The sequence below is a fragment of the Hyaena hyaena genome, unplaced genomic scaffold (assembly GCF_003009895.1).
Source record: "Hyaena hyaena isolate Hyena2069 unplaced genomic scaffold, ASM300989v1 scaffold_1473, whole genome shotgun sequence".
Classification (NCBI taxonomy): Eukaryota; Metazoa; Chordata; class Mammalia; order Carnivora; family Hyaenidae; genus Hyaena; species Hyaena hyaena.
The window spans coordinates 143362-163282 of NW_024082104.1; positions in this window are offsets into that span (position 1 = coordinate 143362).

Below are 19921 nucleotides of genomic sequence, written 5' to 3' on the forward strand. Positions count from 1 at the left end.
ATCATTCCTGGAACTCTGTCCTACCCCAGAAGCCAGTGACCTAACTGCAAGTCTACCCCTGGCCCCTTTCCTAGAGCTTTGCCCTGTCTGCACACAGAGGAAATGTACTTGTGACAAAGTCATTTTAAAATAAAGTCATATTTAATGTAGTGCCTTCTATCTCTTCAGTATGAGTCAGGTCACATTAAGTAAAGAAAGCATCTCAAATGGAACATCAAAAAGAAACTTTGAATGATGTTATGTAATATAATCACCCAGAAATATAGTGGGACTCCTCCCTAATCTTACTTTGGGGGCCTGTCTTTTACTTTTTATTGTGGAAAATTTTAAACCAAAATAGAGGAGGTAAAAAATGAGCCCACATGTAGCCATAATCCTGCTTCTATAATAATGGCTAATCTTGTTTTATCTTCATACTTCCCTAGTTTTCCCTTTCCTCCACTATTTTAAAGCAAATCCACACAGCAAATTATTTCATCCATAGATATTTTGGTATATATATCTCTAAGAAATTTCTGTATTTCTTAAAATAATCACAATATCACTATCATGGCTCAAAAAATAATTCCTCAATCGTAAAATATTCAGTCAGCACTCAAATTTCTTTGGGGTAATTTTTTAAAGCAGTGAGGGTCAGGTAATATAACACAAGTTGAGAACACTACCAACAGATACTAAAGAAGATGACAAATAGTAATAGTAAAATAAAATAAAACCTCTAACCTTGAGACTCATACACAATTACATCATAAACATTCCTAAACCAACAGCCTACAGTCAGCAGTCAGGCATATGTCTCCTGCACATGCCCTCAACCCCTCAACTCAGGTTTATTCTGCGATGGCTTGTCTTCTTCTTTGAGGCCATTGCATATGGTACTCTTCTTACAATGAATTTTGACCTGTATAAAAAACTGAAGGGAAGACTCATTAATTCCCATAGCACTATAGCAAGAGTTAGATTTTTGTCACCCAGAACAGCCAGTATTAAGCAGGTCCAATCACAGAGCACCAAATAGGACTACTTGAAAGGGCCCACTGACACAAGTGATGGTGAATCTATCAAGATATAAAGATGGAAGAATGACTCTTGATGAATGAATAATGATGAAGAAAAGGACCTCTTGATCTGAACTGTCTGGAATCTAAACCCAGGTCTCAATTTACATGTTGGGTAACCTTAGGCAAACTGTTTATTTGTACCTTGGTTTCTTCAAATGTTAAGTGAGGTCAAGAACAGGATTTATCTCCCAGCCTGATTTGAGAATTAAAAGGGATAATGATAAACTGTGACAGTACCAAGCACTTTGGGATGGTTAGCCAGTCTTTAAAAGAGTATCTGATGTACAAAAAGTACTCAATAAATATTAACATTTACTAGTGGTAGTAGCAATTGAGGTAGAAGTAGTGTTTCAGTTCCTAATCAAAGGAGATAATAATAACTGATTTCCCAAACAACTCCAAAATAGAATTTACTCTCTCAATAAGTAGTGATTTCCCCAAATCCTAAAGTATTCAAACACACTGAAAGAGAACATAAGCGTCCAATTTACTAGACTTGATGCATGGTTCCCCAGCCTACTGATCTGAGGATTTTCCTTATAAGGCAGACGCCTGGGTTTCCTAAATAAATACATTTCATTTGGAATACAGGGCTCTATATTCTTGTTAAAGTTCCTTGGTTGATCCTAATCAGCAGTCAGACTGTGATTATTTCCAAATTTTCTTCTAATCCTCAAGATTTACAATTCTAAGAATTTCAAAAATTCTCATTTTAAATCCAAATATATATATATCTCACAGGAAAGACCAAACATCTAATTCTTAAAACCTCCCAAAACTTTACCAGAGTGTTTTGTGAATGTTTTCTGGGTTTTGAGAATTTTTTTTCATTTTTTTAATTGGATAAAGTGAAAAACCACACCATCTGCTTCTGAGCCTCTGGTGGATTTATCCAGAGTGATTCAATCATATCAGAAGAAATGAGTAACTGACTGCCTGATTCCTCTGACAAGTGACACAACTGTCCTGTTCTCAAGCCTGTAGCAAGTGAGTGGCTGTGACACTGGAGACAGGAGTGAATGTTTCAGCAGCTGTCTTGCCATCGGGGAAATGGAGAGATGTAAGTGATTTATACCAGGTCACACAGCAAGCCAGGGGGCAGTGCCAGAAATAGGATCTGCATCTCCCGCTTGGCAGTCCATGGTCCATGTAGTACACCCTGAGGATATGGAAGTGAGGTCCCTCATCTGAGCAAAGAAGCAAACAGAGGGACTTCCATTTAGAGGTTCATAAATGCTATTCTGAAAGGAGGAAGAAAATTCCCTTTTCATGCTCAGTCAAGCCTAAACCAAGGTGAGCGAATGAAGAAATGTTATTTATTTTTGTAAGATGAAAGACTGCTGTATTTACTCACTTCCTGTCAGTACCACAAAGGGGCTTGTCTTCCCAATCATTCTTCATGCCCACTCTCAAACAGTGCTGCGTGGGAGGCAGATTGGGGCAAAATGCTAAGGGGTGATTCCTATAGTTGGCCTAGAAAAAAAGGGATTTTTCTCTTTCTTTATAATGCCACATACTATTTGAGTTGATTAGATTTCTGAGTGCGTGACTCAATGAAGTAACTTCAAAGGTATAAGTAAAGTACTAGATCTCACTGAGGACCTGAAAAAAAAAAAGATTTCTTTCCCCCAAGATCTAAACCTATTCCTAAGAAATAATTCAATTTGTTTTACTGAAACCCTTTATGTGTAGTTACATGTTTCTTTTTAAAGTATTTTCGTCTTAACATCTATCTCTCTGACAAGTGGTTAACTGATTCCTCAAAGGTAAGAATCAAGCTTACCATTACAAACACACACACACACACACACACACACACACACACATTCACATAGCTTCACAGAACTCACTACCATTCTCTACACTCAAGGTATTCAATTAATATTTTGGAACTGTATAATTATAGTAGTAAATTAATGCATTAAATAGTTTATGTATTTAAATATATTAAAAGAAAAATACAGATTGGATAACAATAAACAGGTGTTATGAACTGAAGACATGAGTGGAGGAAGGAAACTTTCATTTACTTACTTTTTATACCCCCAAAATTGGATAAAATAGAATGATTGATGGGCTTTTTTAATGTTTTTCTATATTCTTCACATGTATATAATGGACATGTTTGCTTTGAAATCCAAAAAAGAAATCAATGTTAAAAAGTTGGCAGGGATATATCATAGTCCACAAACATAAATGTGCAAAAAGTAATACTTTATTTTCTATAATTCAACTTACATTCTGACTCCAAGGCCCCTTTTCACTGAACAGGTAGAAAACTTAACCCCTGGTACCAGGAGAAATGGAGAAGGAAGAAGGGATACCAGTTTACACAGATTGGTCCCATGTTTCTTTCTTATAGTACAGAAGTGATCTCCCTCCACTAAGTCAGGGTTGAGCCTTGAAGATGGATTTGAGACAAAACAGAAACTTGCATATGTTAGGGAGAAGAAAGAAGAAGGAGGAGGAGGAGGAGGAGGAGGAGGAGGAGGAGAAGAAGAAGAAGAAGAAGAAGAAGAAGAAGAAGAAGAAGAAGAAGAAGAAGAAGAAGAAGAAGAAGAAGAAAGGATACCATTAAGATAGACTCAGACTCCCAACTAAAGCATGGTCCATTAAAACAATCCCTTTTTAGATGACTATAAATACAAAAAGTCCTGAAGATGTTACAAAGGGTCTATTAGATCTTTCCTCTGATTCATATTTCCCTCCATATGGGGATCTCACCAGAAAAAAAAAAATCCAGCAATCCCTGCTTTCTATGGATCCCTTCTATTTCCCTCAGCTCCCCAATGTCCACCTTTGTCTAGTTTTCATCTCAGAGATAATCTTGCAATGTCCTTGAAACCATGAATGCCAATCAAGTCTCTATCCTTGTCAGGTAGAAAAGGAACCTTACAGTTTGCCAAAGGAGAAAGCTTAGATCTTTCACAGCTTTTGGAGCTGAACAAGACAAATCTTTATCTTGCAAATATTGACTGCCTCTTATAGCTCAAGCTGGATATGTTATGCAGAGTCACTGTTTCTTTAGTGTGGTTAACAAAGAAGAAGGGGAAGAAAAATCCCATCCTTCCACATACATGCAGAAAGCAAATGGATGGATAAGAAAATTAGTTGCCAACTTCATATCCAGTGTTCTATGAAACAGTTTTTCATAAACTGTTTTATGAAACAGCATTGATTAACATTATTAGCATGTTCTCAAGGAGCTCATAGTCTAGTGGATAAGATAGATACAAATATCTACCTAAAATACAATGAGTGATCTCTAAAAATAATTTTTAAATTGCAGTGAGATTCCCAGATTGGATGCAGTTATTTCTTCCTGAAGGTATCTGAAAAGACTCCATAGAGAACTGACATTTTAACCAAGCCTTCAAGCGTGAATTAGAGATAGGGAAGTAAAGACAGTGGGATGGTGAACCATATAGGCAAAGCATTAAAAAAATGAAACCACATGGTATTTTATAGAGTCTCAAATGGAACAATGAGTCTAGAATTCAGGGGTGATCAGGAAGAGGGGTGACAGCATGGAAAGATAGGCTGTGACCACATTTAATGAAATTGATCTCTGTACAACTGGGCAATTCTGAAGAGTTATAAAATAGTCTATCATAATAGGCTTGCCTTGCCTACAGTTGGGACATCTAGAGCTAAAACATGAACTGGAATTATGTCCCAAAGTTACAGAACAAAGAAATAATTATGAATATGTGCATAAATTACTGACCTATCTCCTGGTCTATGGAAGAACACACTACCTCATTCAATATTTTTCCCATAAAAGCCTGTGGGCTTTGGGGACCTTCACTGAACTGAAGAATGTCTTCCCACCTCACTCTCCAAATCCTCTCAAGCAAACTGTCCCTCCAACGTTCTCCAATGGACAAATTTAAATTCAACACCCACATCCTTATTACAGAAGGTAGAAATGGGGTCTTTCATTTTTTATTTTTTCCCCTCAATTTGCGAGTGAGATTGGAAGAAGCTGCTCCTGCAATAGATATTGATGCCTCCTCTTCCTTTATAGTCAGTTTCTAACAATTGCAGTCAAAACCCAATAGCTGGAGAGCAAGGACTAGAATAGCCAAGTATCCAGTTGTATGAATGTTTATGCCAGTTCAATATCTGATATTCTCTTTTTCTGAAATAATGGAATGTTTGCGGATAAAAAAAATCAATAAACTTTTGTGAGAAGAAAAAGCTAAACACATTATAGAGCTAGGTACTAATTGGAGGGAGCAAACTGATGTTGATGTAAAGTTTCAAAAAACAGACTGTTCTTATAAGATCCAACTATTGCTGGCTTTTCATGTGCATTTGTGTTTGTGTGCCATAAGTGCAGATGTTTTAAATTTATGGTTAAAGAAAATTTTTTTCCTTATTTTGTATATTTGGTGGTTTTTTCATGAATCTATTACTTTACTGCTATGTCTTTATCTCTGTTTGAACTTCTCTTAGAGGCACTAAGGAGTAAATCCTGGGAGAATATGAAGAAAGCTGCAACATGCTAATCTGGAAACTCAACCTCCCTGAAACTTCTACAATTGACTTAGCCTTGGACCAATGTCATTTTCAGCTGCTTACTGTTGTAAATAGAATTATCTTAAACAGGAATTTCTCATTTTCCTTAAAAATAAACTATCCACATAATAACTGAAATTATTTTTATCAAGGAAACCAAGAAGTTTTTATGAAAAGGTAAAAAGAATATTATATATTATTAAAAACCAAGAAAATATTTTAGGGGTTGTTGGCCTAAGGTGGTAAATAGCTGCTACCCATCTCTTATTATAAGCAAAGAGCTGGAAAACAGTTTTTTGAGAACAGCATCAAAAATCTTAAAAATAAGAAAGGCTCACCCACCAGAAAAATTGTTGAACCCAGAAATGTCTTCCCTAATGTAACCTGCTCAGCTGGTTTTATCTATGAATGTGCCTCAAATGAATAAACAAAATCCTGAGCATAAAGGGTTTCTGAGTTCCTCCTTCTTCTAGGTAATTTATTTTTGTATGAAATACCTCTTTGACTGTCCAAATACAAAATAACAATTGTCACAATAGAAGAAACTGGTCAGCTCAACAGGCCATGTCTCTGATATAGTACAAGCACAACAAACTGTCTAGTCAACTCTAGAGAGTAGCTGACAAATGCCAACAATTCTAATATAGGCCAGACACTGCTAACCTTACAGAACAAAGCAATAATTCAGAAAGCATAGGAGCAACATAAAATAAAATCTTTGAAATATAGCAAGCAGTGGATTTAATCATGAGTGATCCCTGTACAACTGGGTAGTTCTGAAGTCTCATAAAATGGTCCATCATAAAAAGCTTGCCTGATCCTAACTAGAGACATCTAGAGATAAGAAGTGGCCTGGAATTATGAGATCAGGAACTGGCTGCTATCCTTCCTGCCTGACAGTCTGAACCTTGTATAATCAAATAATCACAGTATTTTTCAGCTTCTGGAGACCACCACAGAGATCAGTCATAGTCCAAGTCCTGAATTTATAAGTACTGAGAGTCCCAAAAAGTCTAGGAAGCTTGTCCAAAACCACCAAGAGCTAAAATCCCCCATTCATTCAACTCTCGATTGGATTTGGAAAAAACAGTAAAAAAAGAATACAGACATATTACCTGTCATTATGGCTACTCTATGCCAAATATAGTACTAGAAGTTTATATCTACTGTGGAAAACAGATATAACAACAAATAATTAATAGCAGCATCCACATTCACTCTTTTAAAACATGGATAGTTTTCGCTATAAAAGTAGTATTATGCCATTGATTAAAATTTTGAAAAACACAGGAAATTTAAAAAAGGAAACAGATCTACCAGCTACAGAAAAGCATTTTCAACATTTGGGCTAACTCTTACCAAAATTTTCTTAAGTTTTCCTTCTTTCTTCATTTTTTCCCTTTCAAACAGTTGTGATTATTCTCTATATACAGATATGTGTCCCATCTTGTTGTATTTCTCATGTTATTAAAGACTCTTCATAATCATTCAATTGCAAAATATTCCATGGAGTGGATATACTCATCCATCCAGTCTTATTTCCACATTTGGGAGGATATGCATTTATAAATTATGAGCACCTTTTCAAAAACATTTCCATATTTTTGAATACTTCCTTGGGAAATCAATTTCTGATTAACTGACATCTCAGTTTGTTCCAAATGGATTAAAGGCCTATTTTCTAAAATGCCTATAATTGTGATGCAGGTCAAATGTGTGACCCTTCTGGAAACATGACACTTCATGGTTTTTTGACCAGACACTTTTACTGCCCCTAAGGATATAAGAAATGCACAGTTCCTTTGTCACTTTGATACCATTGGTCTGCCCACTGCTTTCTCACGTTCAATATTCTCAACCACTGATTAGACTAGGTGGTCAGTATCCTGCCTGTGAAATTACCTGCCATCACTAAGGTAGAGACTGCCCTATCTTTTACAGTTGCTCAATAAGATGCTAGAAACCCACTTAAATTTTCATTTCAAATAAATAATAATTAGGACATACACTAAAAAAGTACTTGTTGTTAATCTAAAATTCACATTTAACCAGGCATCTTGTGTTTTTACTTCCTAAATCTGGCAATCTGATCAACTCTGACTCTTGCTAATTACTGTTAGACTTGGGTAATTTTCAAACATCTCCCATCCCTGGAAACATCCCTGGAAAATGAAGGGAATCATGTCTGTCTCACAGATGAACACATTTCCCAGAGAGCTTAATAAAAGTACCTACTTCACTAAGTTTGCCTTCCCCCATTCCTCCATGCTGAGTTTCATATTCCTCTCTCCCTTACCGACTCCTCCCCCTCAACTCTGAGGAACACCTACTTTCTTCCCCACTTGCCTGTGACAAATATGGGACTCCCAACACACCTCCCCACCCACCTACCTACCCATGCACTTGTGAGTTTGAGGCTTGGTTTCAGAAAGTATTTCACATCAGAGGTTGTTTCCAGAACAGCTGGGATACCTCAATAATTCATTGTGGTACTGAATGCTACATAGACACATTATGAGGTACGTGTAGTAGAGAGACCTACCTCAGAGTAAGGAATCAGGGAAGGCCTTCTGAAGGATGTAATATCTGAATTGAAAACTGAAGAATGAGTAAGAAGGGATGGCCATGAAGGGAGGAGGAGCACAGGGACATGTCTTCAAGGCAAAGATAATAGCATACACAAAGATTCAATGGTACCACAACTGTCATGGAATTGACAAAAGAGCCAAGAAAGAAAAGTGTTGAGACAAGGGGACTAGATAATCCAAGGGCCTATCGGCCACAGTGAGTAACTGAATTTTACCCCAAGAACAGTAGTATGCCATGAGCAAAAGGGGCATAGATAGAGGAGTGATACATTTCACAAACCAGAACAATCCCTCTGACTGCATGGTGGAGGAAAGATCAGAAAGCAAATGAGAATGAAGACAAACCAGTTTTGGAGACTGCTGCAATAATTCAGTGTAAAGATGACAGTACTTGTAAACAGATTATACCTCCTTCCTTACTAAATAAAAGGGAGGAGGAAAAAATTAAGAGTGGGTGCCTGAAATAAGATGGAGCAGAAAAGAATATCAACAACATCTTGGACAGTTTATAATCCTGCCTCTGCATTTCATGAGTATCTCCTACTTGCTTATAAGAGAAAATCTAATCCAAAATTGTTGAAGCAAAATGGTTAAATTTATATCTAAAACTTTCAGGGGACTTATGTCCTGCACAAAAACCTGCACACAAATGTTTATAGCTGCTTTATTCATAAGTGCCAAAACTTGGAAAACAACCAAGATGTACTCAGTAAATGAATGGACAAATAAACTGTGGTATATCCAAACAATAGAATATTATTCAGTGCTAAAAAGAAGTAAGCTATCAAGCCACAAAAAGACATGGAGGAAAAGACTTAAACATTTATAACTAAGTGAAATAAGCCAATCTTTAAAACATAGATACTGTATGATTCCAAGTACATGATATTCCGGAAAAGGCAAAACTATGGTGAGAGTAAAAAGATCACTGGTTACTATCAGTTAGAGGGAAATGTATATATGAACAGGTTATCACAAAGGATTTTTAGGGTAATAAAACTATTCTGTACAGTACTATAATTGGGTTATAAATAATATACATTATATAATATACAATATATATTATATATGTGCAGTATATTATATAATGTGTGATTATTATACATTTATTAAAGACTTTGGTATGTATAACACAGAGTGAACCCCAATGTAAACTATGGATTTGGGATGATGATAATGATGCATCAATGTAGGTTCATCCATTACAACAAATGTTGTAATGAGTTACAACTCTGAGTACGTGAAACAGGACAATGGAGGAGGTTGGAGGGAAGGATAAGGAAAAGAGGTATATGGGAACTCTCTATATTTAAAAAAACAAACTCTAGGAATATAACTGGCTTTAGGAATTGCTGAACACAGAGTTTCAATCAATATCTAAGGACTAGGTTTCTCTTGTTCTACATTATCTGGTTCTATGCTTCTGTTCTGACTCCATCCTCAGACTCCATTTTCACCATGATGGCGGCAGCAGCCCCAGATCCTCCATCCTTAAACTCCAAAACCAGTGAAAGCTATGATTTACTTCTAGGCCAGTGGTTCTAGGAAATAATTCAAAGCATCTAATAAGCATGAGGGGATCATATCATCCTGATTCAATGTGGACAGGTCCAAAACACATGGTGGGGATGGACTCAGTTCTACTGGGACCTCATGGACTGAGATGGCGAGGAATGAGCCCCAACCAAAATCTGAGGCCTTTTACCAGTAGCATAGGTGCTGGGCAAGCAAAAATAATAAAGGTCCACTACAGCCTGTTCAATTGAAAGTGGAACTGAAGAGAAAGATTCAGCAAGAACACTGTGATAGAAGAGAACCCAAATATGTAGTCAGCCTATAGCATGTATGACGGGATGGGGTATAGTCAAAATCTTTAACAACCACTCTGGTACAGGGACTGACAACTCAGTATGGATGCCAACTGTTATGTCAATCAGTGGGAACTGGTGCATATCAGCCCTGCCTGGGCGAGCTGTGCAATTTGTCAGCCTAGGGTTGATGGATTTGATACGTAGGAGCCTCCAAACCAAAGATAATGAAATACTTTAAAGGCTTAAAGAAGGAAAAAAGAAAGCAAAAAAGGGAAGGACAGAGATCTTATGTAACTAATAATTTTTTTTAATAATTAAAACCCAAGATTAGTATTTTTCACATTTATTCCTACCATCCATGGTTAAGCAGTTTAATTCCCTTGTCCTTTCCTTCATTTTCCTTTCAAAACTTGAAATCATATAGGCCAGAGACATTTAGTTAAATAAGAAATCTAACATTTGGATTGACAAAAGATGATGGTACTTTACACAATTCCAATTTCCCAAGCAAGTATTCATGCAAACATAGAGCACATTTTCTGTAACTTTTTACAGAACAAATATATGATCAAATGATCCCCTAAGTTGCCGGAGGCCGCGCCGGCTCCGACAGGTCCAGGGGTCCCTGAAGGATGGACGGTGTCGGTGAAAGAGAGTGAGAGAGCCCCAAGATTCTTTCTGATCACCAGGCAGGAATCTCTGTCCTGTCGGTTTTGGTGTCTTTATTTATAGGTTAAATGATAACATGACATCAGAAAAAGGAATTTTTACAATGGATAGCTCTTTGTGATAAGATGCTTTGGAAAGTGTACAGAAGCAGGTTTTACAGAAATATTCTTGCAGAACTATTCCAATTATAGTGAGGTTAAGTAAATCTTATAACTAGAGAATTAGGGTATTCTTAGTAAAAGACAGGATACATATTTGTTCTAAGTTAATAACGCTAAGGTTAGGTCATAGGTTAAGTGTATAGATGGGCTAAGAGTCATTCTGTCTGACTCTCAAATGTATGTTTTTGAGTTGGTTAATAAGTTGTTTGTGGAAACCTATTTGATGCTGAATGTGTGAACACCATGGAGGCCCTAAATGTGTCAGCCTTTTGTTTGTGGGTAATGCTTTAGCTACTCTTATCTATCCTCACCCTAGCCACCTGTAAGGGAGGGTGTTTGCAGAAAGTAGGCCTTGGGGAAGGGACTGCCATACATCACCAATTAGGAGAAGGTGTAAGTATTAACTTAAGTTCTGCCTTTATCGGCTCTTTGTCTCGGGGCCAGGCTCAGTTGTAATTCTTGTGTTCTTAACCCTCTAAGTCTTGGATCTGCAAGGTCCTTAGGAAGAGCCTTTTGACAATCATCCATAGAGCTTTCATCTAAAATCTCTCTTGTAAAGGCAGGAATATGCTTTTCCTTATGAGGTATTTGTGTTCAGAATATTGGTCTGATATGGAATATTGTGAGGCCTGGTCAATACCAGCACAACATGAGCCAGTAGTAGCAGGAGATACCAGTTTTCATTTCTCATGGCAGTAGCTGTGCAAACACTGCCATTTCCTTGCTGTGACTGCCATCCATAGAGGCCGGTGCAGCTCCCGGCACTAAGTTAATTACTCCATATACCAACCCTGCTGAATACACACACATGAAATTATGTCAAAACTGAATTTTCCTAAATATAGCCATATGTCAAAAGTAGCCCAAACACAGAGCCCTTGTGACAAAAGTAAAACTTAAATTTTGCAAAGTAAATTGGAATCCTGTGTTTTGGTCACCTAGTTTACAAAGGTGATAATAAGGGATCAGAGAACAATAACCCTACTTATTGAAGGTTTATTGAACATGTCTAGCATTGTGCTGATAAAGGGAGAGGATACCAAAAGAAGTAAAATAACACATTTCTTGCTGTTAAAGTACTCACAATTTTATTAGGGACTCCACTCCTTTACATAAATGGAACATTTAAAGAAGAAAATAGAAACATATAAGAGCAATATAGGTGCTAAGAGGTACAATACATCCTGGAAGGGCCAGAGAGACCCAGGAGGAAAAAGATTTCTGTTCATGAAATGCTTCAGCAACTTCGATGAGAGCGTGTGATGAACACAGAGCTGGTATCCACTCACAGAGGCAGTGGAATCCAAATTACCCCCCTGGGACCACAGGCTCTAATCTCAGGCCTGTCACCAACTCACTCTTCCACCCTTAGCAAATTACCTTGCCTCTAACTGCCTTCCCTACAAAATGGAAGTTGGAACCGAGATCTATTCTTTAGGGCTGGTAAAGAATAAATAATAAAGAAATGGTAGACTCAGTAAACAATGAGAGCTTAATAAATCTTAACTAGTTAGTGTCCAGCCCTCAATGGAATGCTACATGGAGCATATGGCATCTCAGTTTGTAGATGGTTATGTATTAGTGGTTTGGTTGAATTTGTCAGAGAGGTGAAAGGGTCCACTTACACAGTCTGTTATCAATTACTATGAAGGGTATTTGCAATATTGAAATGCAAATAATTTCTCAGATTAAGTGCAGACATCTGCCCCCATTGTAATATGAGAGCATAATTGTCATCAGCAAAACCATGTTTTTCTTACATTGAAATGGAAGAATAAAGTACCACAATTAAATATTTTGACCAACACAGCGATTAAAGGGATATTTATGCTGCAGAGGTAGTTTCTAAATCAATTTTGCATGCTTTCATCTTATCATGCAACTCACATGGGTAGAAAGTAGGTGTTTTTAATATCAAAATTTACTGTTTTTTTAACTTCTTTTTAAAGAAAATACGGTCTTTTAGAAGCTATCTTCCTAATTGCTTTGATGTTAAGCTATTCCTTAATCTTTACTGCTGTTTTTGATATTGAATAAATACAAAAGAATGTTTATAGTTGTTGGCTACTCATAATTTCTTTGGAGTGAACTGCTTAAGCTTTTCTTACCTATTTTTCTATTGAGTTATCTTTCTCTTACTGATTTTATAGGGCTTCTGTATATATTCTGGACACTCACCCTGTGACAGTTAAATGTATTAAAAACAAACTGTCTTCTTGCTTTTTTTCATATTCTTAAAACCAAAAAGGCCACTAAGTTCCAATCTTTCCTTCCACTCATCATCTTAACTATGCACCAAGATTCCATGAGGCAGAGAGATAGGATCTGACTGAGATGGGCAGCCTGCCTTCCAGGAGAAAGAAGAGAGTCCTCTCAGGGCCATTATCATCTACACCCTCCGACAATGAGGGAAACTGAGAAAGCTTTAAAGATGAGAAGCCCCTCGCCAATGAGCACATTAAGCATATTGGAAACACAAACACAATGAATCTAGGGATCAACAGAACACTGCACCCCAGACCATGCCTTCAGGAACCACTAAGCTAAGTGTGGGACGGAACCACTGCCAGGGCCTACTTCACAGGTGTGTCATCTGTGCAACCACACAAGGCCCCACATTCAGAAGATCCCCAAATGTGGTTTAGTTCTGTGTTGTTGCCATTTTGAACTCCTTCCCAATTTTTGAACAAGGAGCCCCCATTTTCATATTGTCCTGGGTCCCACATATTATATAGTCAGGCCCTGTTTATGGTGGCTCTAAGCAAGGGGCTATATACCCTCAGGATAATAGAAAATGAGCACAGGGAAGCCCCAAGAGAGCTCTGAAAGAGTTAGGATACTTCCAGATACCACCAGATTAGACATAAATATATATTTTTAAGGACCTTATGATATCTGGGAGAAGTAATTCATTAGCAAACTGTGAATATGGCTCCCACTTTTACCAAGAATATGTATATTCTATAGCTACTCCTGTTTTATTATTGATAGAAAGTGTTTACTGATAACTGTGAAACATACACTAAATTTAGGTTTGCTAAATTTTGTATTGACTCAAGATTTTCTCATATTCCAGAAAAATGCTTTTCACTCTCAATAACTGATTTTATGTGTAACAAAGAGAGGCAACAATGCATGGTGATATAGATATGGACTCCATTAAAACTACCTGGGTTCATATTCTTTTTCTGTGACTATGTCTTTGTTAAGTGACTTTGGGTGAGTCACATCATCTTTCTGTGCCTAAAGTCTTTCTATTGTGGAAAGAAACACACCTGTCCCCTAGATCTTGCCTTCAAGGCCCTTCAGGAGAAGGGCTCTGTACCCTGCAACTGGCTCACCCCTTGCTGATTCTCCTGCCTAATCCCTTCTTTCCCCCTCACCCACATAACCCACCCAACTTTTTGTAACTTTAATAAATTACAGTATTACTTCACATGGGAAGACTATAAAATAGGGGTTATTATATACTATATACTAATATATAGACTATATTATTAGGGGTCTAACCTTGAGGCAGACCACAAAGGGTTGAATTTTGGTGCCATTAATTATGAACCACTTGTGCACATGATCTGTGCCTCAGTTTCTTCAACTGTGAAATGGGCATAATAACAATACCTCTTTCACATGGTTGTTTTGAGGACAAATGAGTGGTATGGTAAGTGATACTCAGCCATTTGTAATTATTTTATATTCTTTCTGTAATAAGAAAGAAAACAGGATATATTAAAATTTGGACTTCTTGAACTGCTTTTGAAGCCTTTAACTGATCTTTCAGCCAGCACTTTTGGTCCACTCCAACCCATCCTTCACATAGCCACCAGCAGATTGTAGGTAAAATGTAAATTTGATTAAATCTTCTAAATTTTTTTATAGTTTATTTATTTTTGAGACAGAAAGAGACAGAACACAAGTGGGGGAGGGGCAGAGAGAGAGGGAGACACAGAATCCGAAACAGGCTCCAGGCTCAGAGATGTCGGCACAGAGCCTGATGCAGGGCTCAAATCCATGAACCATGAGATCATGATCTGAGCTGAAGTCAGACGCTCAACTGACAGAGCCACCCAGGCACCCCTGACTATTTAAATCCTCTAAATGAAACTTTTCAAGAGCTCCCATCACTTAGGATAAGTGGTAAGCTCCTTAGCACTGCATAAAATGTCTTCCATGGCCTGGTCTCATCTATCTCTACAGCTAGTCTCTCCCAACTCCCAGCTTGGATCTTGACCTATGGCATGAAACCACCTATATGATCTTGAAATACACCAAGGTATACGTCACCGTTCTACCTTATCCATCATTTTTCCTCTGCTGGAATTCTTCCTGCCCTGAAACTAGATTAATTCCAACTCCACATTACACCTCAATTCAGAGATTGGCCTGTTACCAAAAGCCTTTCCTAATCCTACAACCAGCTGAGTCTCCCTTATAGTTCCCTAACTTCCTGTGCATTTCTTTACCGCAGTATAATGTAAGTTTAAGTGTTAGAACTTTAGAGACAGACTACCTAGTCTTGAAACTTGGCTCAGTCACTTATTTGTAGTGTGACCCTGGGCAAATTTCTTAAACTCCTATGCTTTGGTTCCCTTATCTATGAATAGAGATAATAAAAGTACCTACCTTGTGGGGCAATTTATTGTAAGGAATAAATTAATTAAGGGACACTATATTAAGGGCTTACTATAATACGTGAAGAAAGTATACACTCTGTAACTGTTAATACCATATTATATTTGATTTCCTGATTATATGCATCTGGTGCCCTGGACATGAGCTCCTGAAACTACTGTTTCTTATTCATTTTTTAAAAATTCCCAATACTTAGCAAAGTGTCTGATATTGTGTTCATCAGTTCTCCTCTCCTTCCTGGATATACAATTAAAAGAGATTTCCCATTGCATCTGCCCACTCCCAGCCTGTCATGACTGTAATCACATGACCGAGTTCCATCCACTAGAATATGAATGCATGTAATATACAGCACTACGCAACCTGGCCATAATATATCCCAAGCAATCTTTCAAAGGTTCTCTATCTATATGGCTGGAAACAAAGAACTGTAGTGATCAAATTTGAATCACCTTTACAAGGTGAGCAGTCTCAGCAGGAACATTCAGACTAGACTTTAGGTGAGCAAGGAACAAACTACTGTGATAGGCTACTGACACTCTTGTTACAAGGATTAGCCTTACTGCCTCTAATACAGTAAATGTTTAATTAAACTGTGTTGAAATGAATGACTGAATAAATGAACCACTCAAAAATCAACTAAGAAATATTTAAATGAAGATGATGGAAACCATGAGCAGGAAAGGTAAAACTAAGAATGTCACAAGATAAATTTAAGAATTAAAGAAGCCCAGACAGAAGACAAAGCACAGGAAAGCACAAACTGTATGAAGCATCCCTACTACTTCTGGCCGTGCCCCAGTTGGAAAGAGAATTCACTTTTCCTGCTGTTCTCTCTCTGTCCTTCTTTTCTCAAATTGCCATAAAAAATTCATAATTAGAGAAAATCCTGAGATGAAGAGTTTGCTTCTTCTACAACTTTCTGACCCGTGGGATGGGACATACTATAGCATTGGGGATTTCAGGGTGAAATGATTGAGGCTCTTTAATAAGTATATGTAGGCAACTTCTCAAGAGGGTTAGCCCTGGAGTTTAATCTCTTCTATTTTCAGATGCTATTGAAGATCAAATAACTGCTAATGGACCACAACCACCTCCTGTTCTCAAGTGATCATATTAATTTACCTATTTGCCATGAGGCATCGGAAATCTAGACAGGAAACAAAAAGAAGACAAAGAAAAAAATTTCCAAACGGGTGAAGGGAAAGGACCCTGTAGAATCTGAAAGAATTGTTCATGGTAACAGTCTGTAAAGACATGAAATTTTGTTCGTCCAGGACATTAAAGAGAGGAGAGGACAGGGGGTAAGGAGAACAATACGACTAGGGTTTTTGATGGCCATTCATCCAAGCCTAGCATCAAAACATTAACCAGACTTGCCACTTTTATTCTTTCCTAACCTTTGTATTGGGATCCCCTCCTTTTGCATTTGTTCAGGTTGTGTTACAAACTACGGAGATTATTCTGAAGGAGGTCCAACTGTGGGAGATTCTCTTCATGTTGATCGAAGCTATAAGAATAATGTTGGAATTAAACTGACAAGAAGGGTTAGGTCGGAAAGGAAAAAAGAAAACAATGAAAAAAAGTTTTTACTTCCTCACCATTTTATCTTGAACTATTTCAATTAATGATGGCTATAGAATCAGTTTCAGGAATAATTCAGATCATCTCAATAAAAACTAGAATTTTGTCATGTGACAAGCATTATACTAAATTCTGCGAACAATGAAGTAAACGTGGCAAGTTCTTGCCCTTCAAAGAGTTCATATTGCAGCAGAGAATAGAAATGTACATTAAAATTAAACCTAATATGAAAAAAATGAAATCTAATATGGATGTAATACTGTTATGGCTGGTAGTTTTCTAAGAAGTACCGAAAGGGGCAAAAATATCAGAGAAACTTAAAAAGGAGAAGACATTTGACTGAGACTTGAAGAATTCTTGATGGCAATTAGACCAGCTGAGGAATGGATATCCTAGACAGAATAGTAAAAACACAGTCATAAAGAAAAGAAATGACAAGCTCTGTTCAGGGAATATCAATAATCTGATATATCTAGAATTTGTGATGTATGAGGAGAAATGAACAGAGAAAGCTTGAAAAGTTAGGCTTGAGCCAGTTTGTCAAAAGCCTTGAATTCATGTCAAAAATTCATATGTTATTCTGAAGGTGATGGAGATCCATTATGGTTTTCAACTAGCAAAATCACTCAGGCATCAACTAAACATGAGGATGGATTTTAAGGGTGCAAGATAAGAGTCAAGGAGCTGGGTTAATGGGCTATTGCCTACATTAGGAAAGTGGTAATGAGAATGAAGAATAGGGAAGACATATAAAAATTTTTTTGTTGAGGTGCCTGGGTGGCTCAGTCGGTTACCCATCCAACTCTCTTTTCTTTAATGTTTATTTATTTACTTTGAGAGGTAGAGAGAGCATGCACACACAGGAGCAAGGGAGGAACAGGGAAATAGAGAAGGAGAGAGAGAATCACAAGCAGGCTCCACACTGCCAGTGTAGAGCCCAACTTGGGGCTCAATCCTACAACTATGATATCATGAGCTGAGCCAAAATCAAGAGTTGGTCACATAACCAAATGAGCCACCCAGGCACCTCTAAGTGTCCAACTCTTGATTTGCACTCAGGTCATGATCTCATGGCTCATGAGATTGAGCTCCTTGTCCAGTAGAGCCTGCTTAGGATTCTCTCTCTGCCCCTCCTCCACCACGTGCTCTCTCACACACATGCTTGCTCTCTCTCTCAAAATAAATAAATAAACTTAAAAATACATATTTTGTCAATAGAATCTGAGGTTTTTGGTATCCAAATGGATATGGCAGGGGTGATTTCTAAGCTTGGACAACTTGGGATGGGGGCAAGATGGCGGAGAAGTAAGGAGCTCCGTACTTGCAATTGCGCCCATACATCACACAGAAAATATCTGAAGCCATTGGAAACCTTACAAAACCTGAGAGATTGGGAGAAAAAGGACGCAGAATCCACTGAGAGAGCCTTCTAACGTGAGTGCGAACTGTGGAAGATAAAATTGGGCCGGGATCGGAGACTGCAGGGTGGGAGGCGATCCCCCTCTACCCTCTACGGGGAGTGAGAGGGGAAAAGGAGAGAGTCCGAAACAGAAAAACCTCCGCTCAGGGGGGATAAACCTCCGCTCGGTGCATAGAAAGACCATACTTGCCAAATACCTGCACACCAGGTCCCCTCATGCCAACTGTTCCCGGGGCGGGGGGGGGGGGGGGNGGCTCCTAGCAGTTGGACTTCAGAATGGCGGCGCGCCTGCCGCCATTATAGCTCCAGGGAGGCTGGGGCCTCTGAAAGAGCCGCACGGACACCGAGCATCCGCGCCCCTGGCTGGCTGGAACTCGAGAGGGAAAGCAAAGAACTAAAAACTGGGAAATTAGCCTGTGAGTTCGTGTTTCAGGTGACGAGCCATAGAGGGACCCGGTTTAACTCACTCCAGCGGGCTCCGTGCAACCGGCAGGCAAGCCCCCGCCCATGGACGCCAGCTCGACCCAGAGAAGGAAGCAGCAATTCTGACTCCACCCCCAGAGCTCAGCAGGGGGCCTGGAATTGCCCCGAAGGGGGTGCCTGGGAAGCTGTGTCTAAGGCAATTTCAGCGGGCCGCGCGGACTGGGATTTGGAGATTGGAACTGGCCTGGGTTGAAGAGTGCAACCAACTTCGGCTGCGCCCCCGGTACGGGGAGTTTACACGCCCAAAAAAGCGAGGTGCAGCGCTTGGTTCAAGAACTGACTAGAGCACCCTCACTCTCCTCCCCACAACCGCCAAGGCAGAGCTCCCACCTGAGGCAGTGGATCACGCCACGCCCATCCCTGCCTGAGAGCTGCCCTCCTCCCTTTTCTTTTTTTCCCTTTATTTTTTTCCTTTTTTTTTCTTTTTATTTTTTTTCCCTTTTTTTTTCGCTTTCTTTTTTTCTTCTTCTTTCTCTTTTCTCTCTTTTTTCCCCAGAACACTGACCTGATTAACTCTGGTCACCAGCTTGCTTAAACAATCACAACGAGTCCATTCTGTAAATGTAAATTCTACACCTACCGACATTTTCAGCTCTTTCTCTCAGGACTAATTAGACTCTATAGTTTCTCTGGATAATTCCAGCATCCTTCTCTCACCTATCCAACCATATTCTACCCTTTACCTCTTTGAAAAAAGCTTCTTATCCCTTCTGCCTGTTCATTCTATTTCTAGTTGTGCCTCATCCCGCCCTGCCTTCTCTCTCTTTCTCTATGCTCTTCAACCAGCACTGCATACACACGGCTATTTAACTGTAGCTGGGAAATGCAGGTATATGCTTTAAACCGTTCTTTGTCCATCGGTTTTCTTCTTTTTTACTTTTCTTTTCCCCTTTTTGACCCTTTTATGTATGTTATACTCCATATTATTCGCCCTCCCTCCTCCGTCTTTTCTCTTAACTTTTTCGTTTTCCCTCTCGCTTTGCATGTTAGT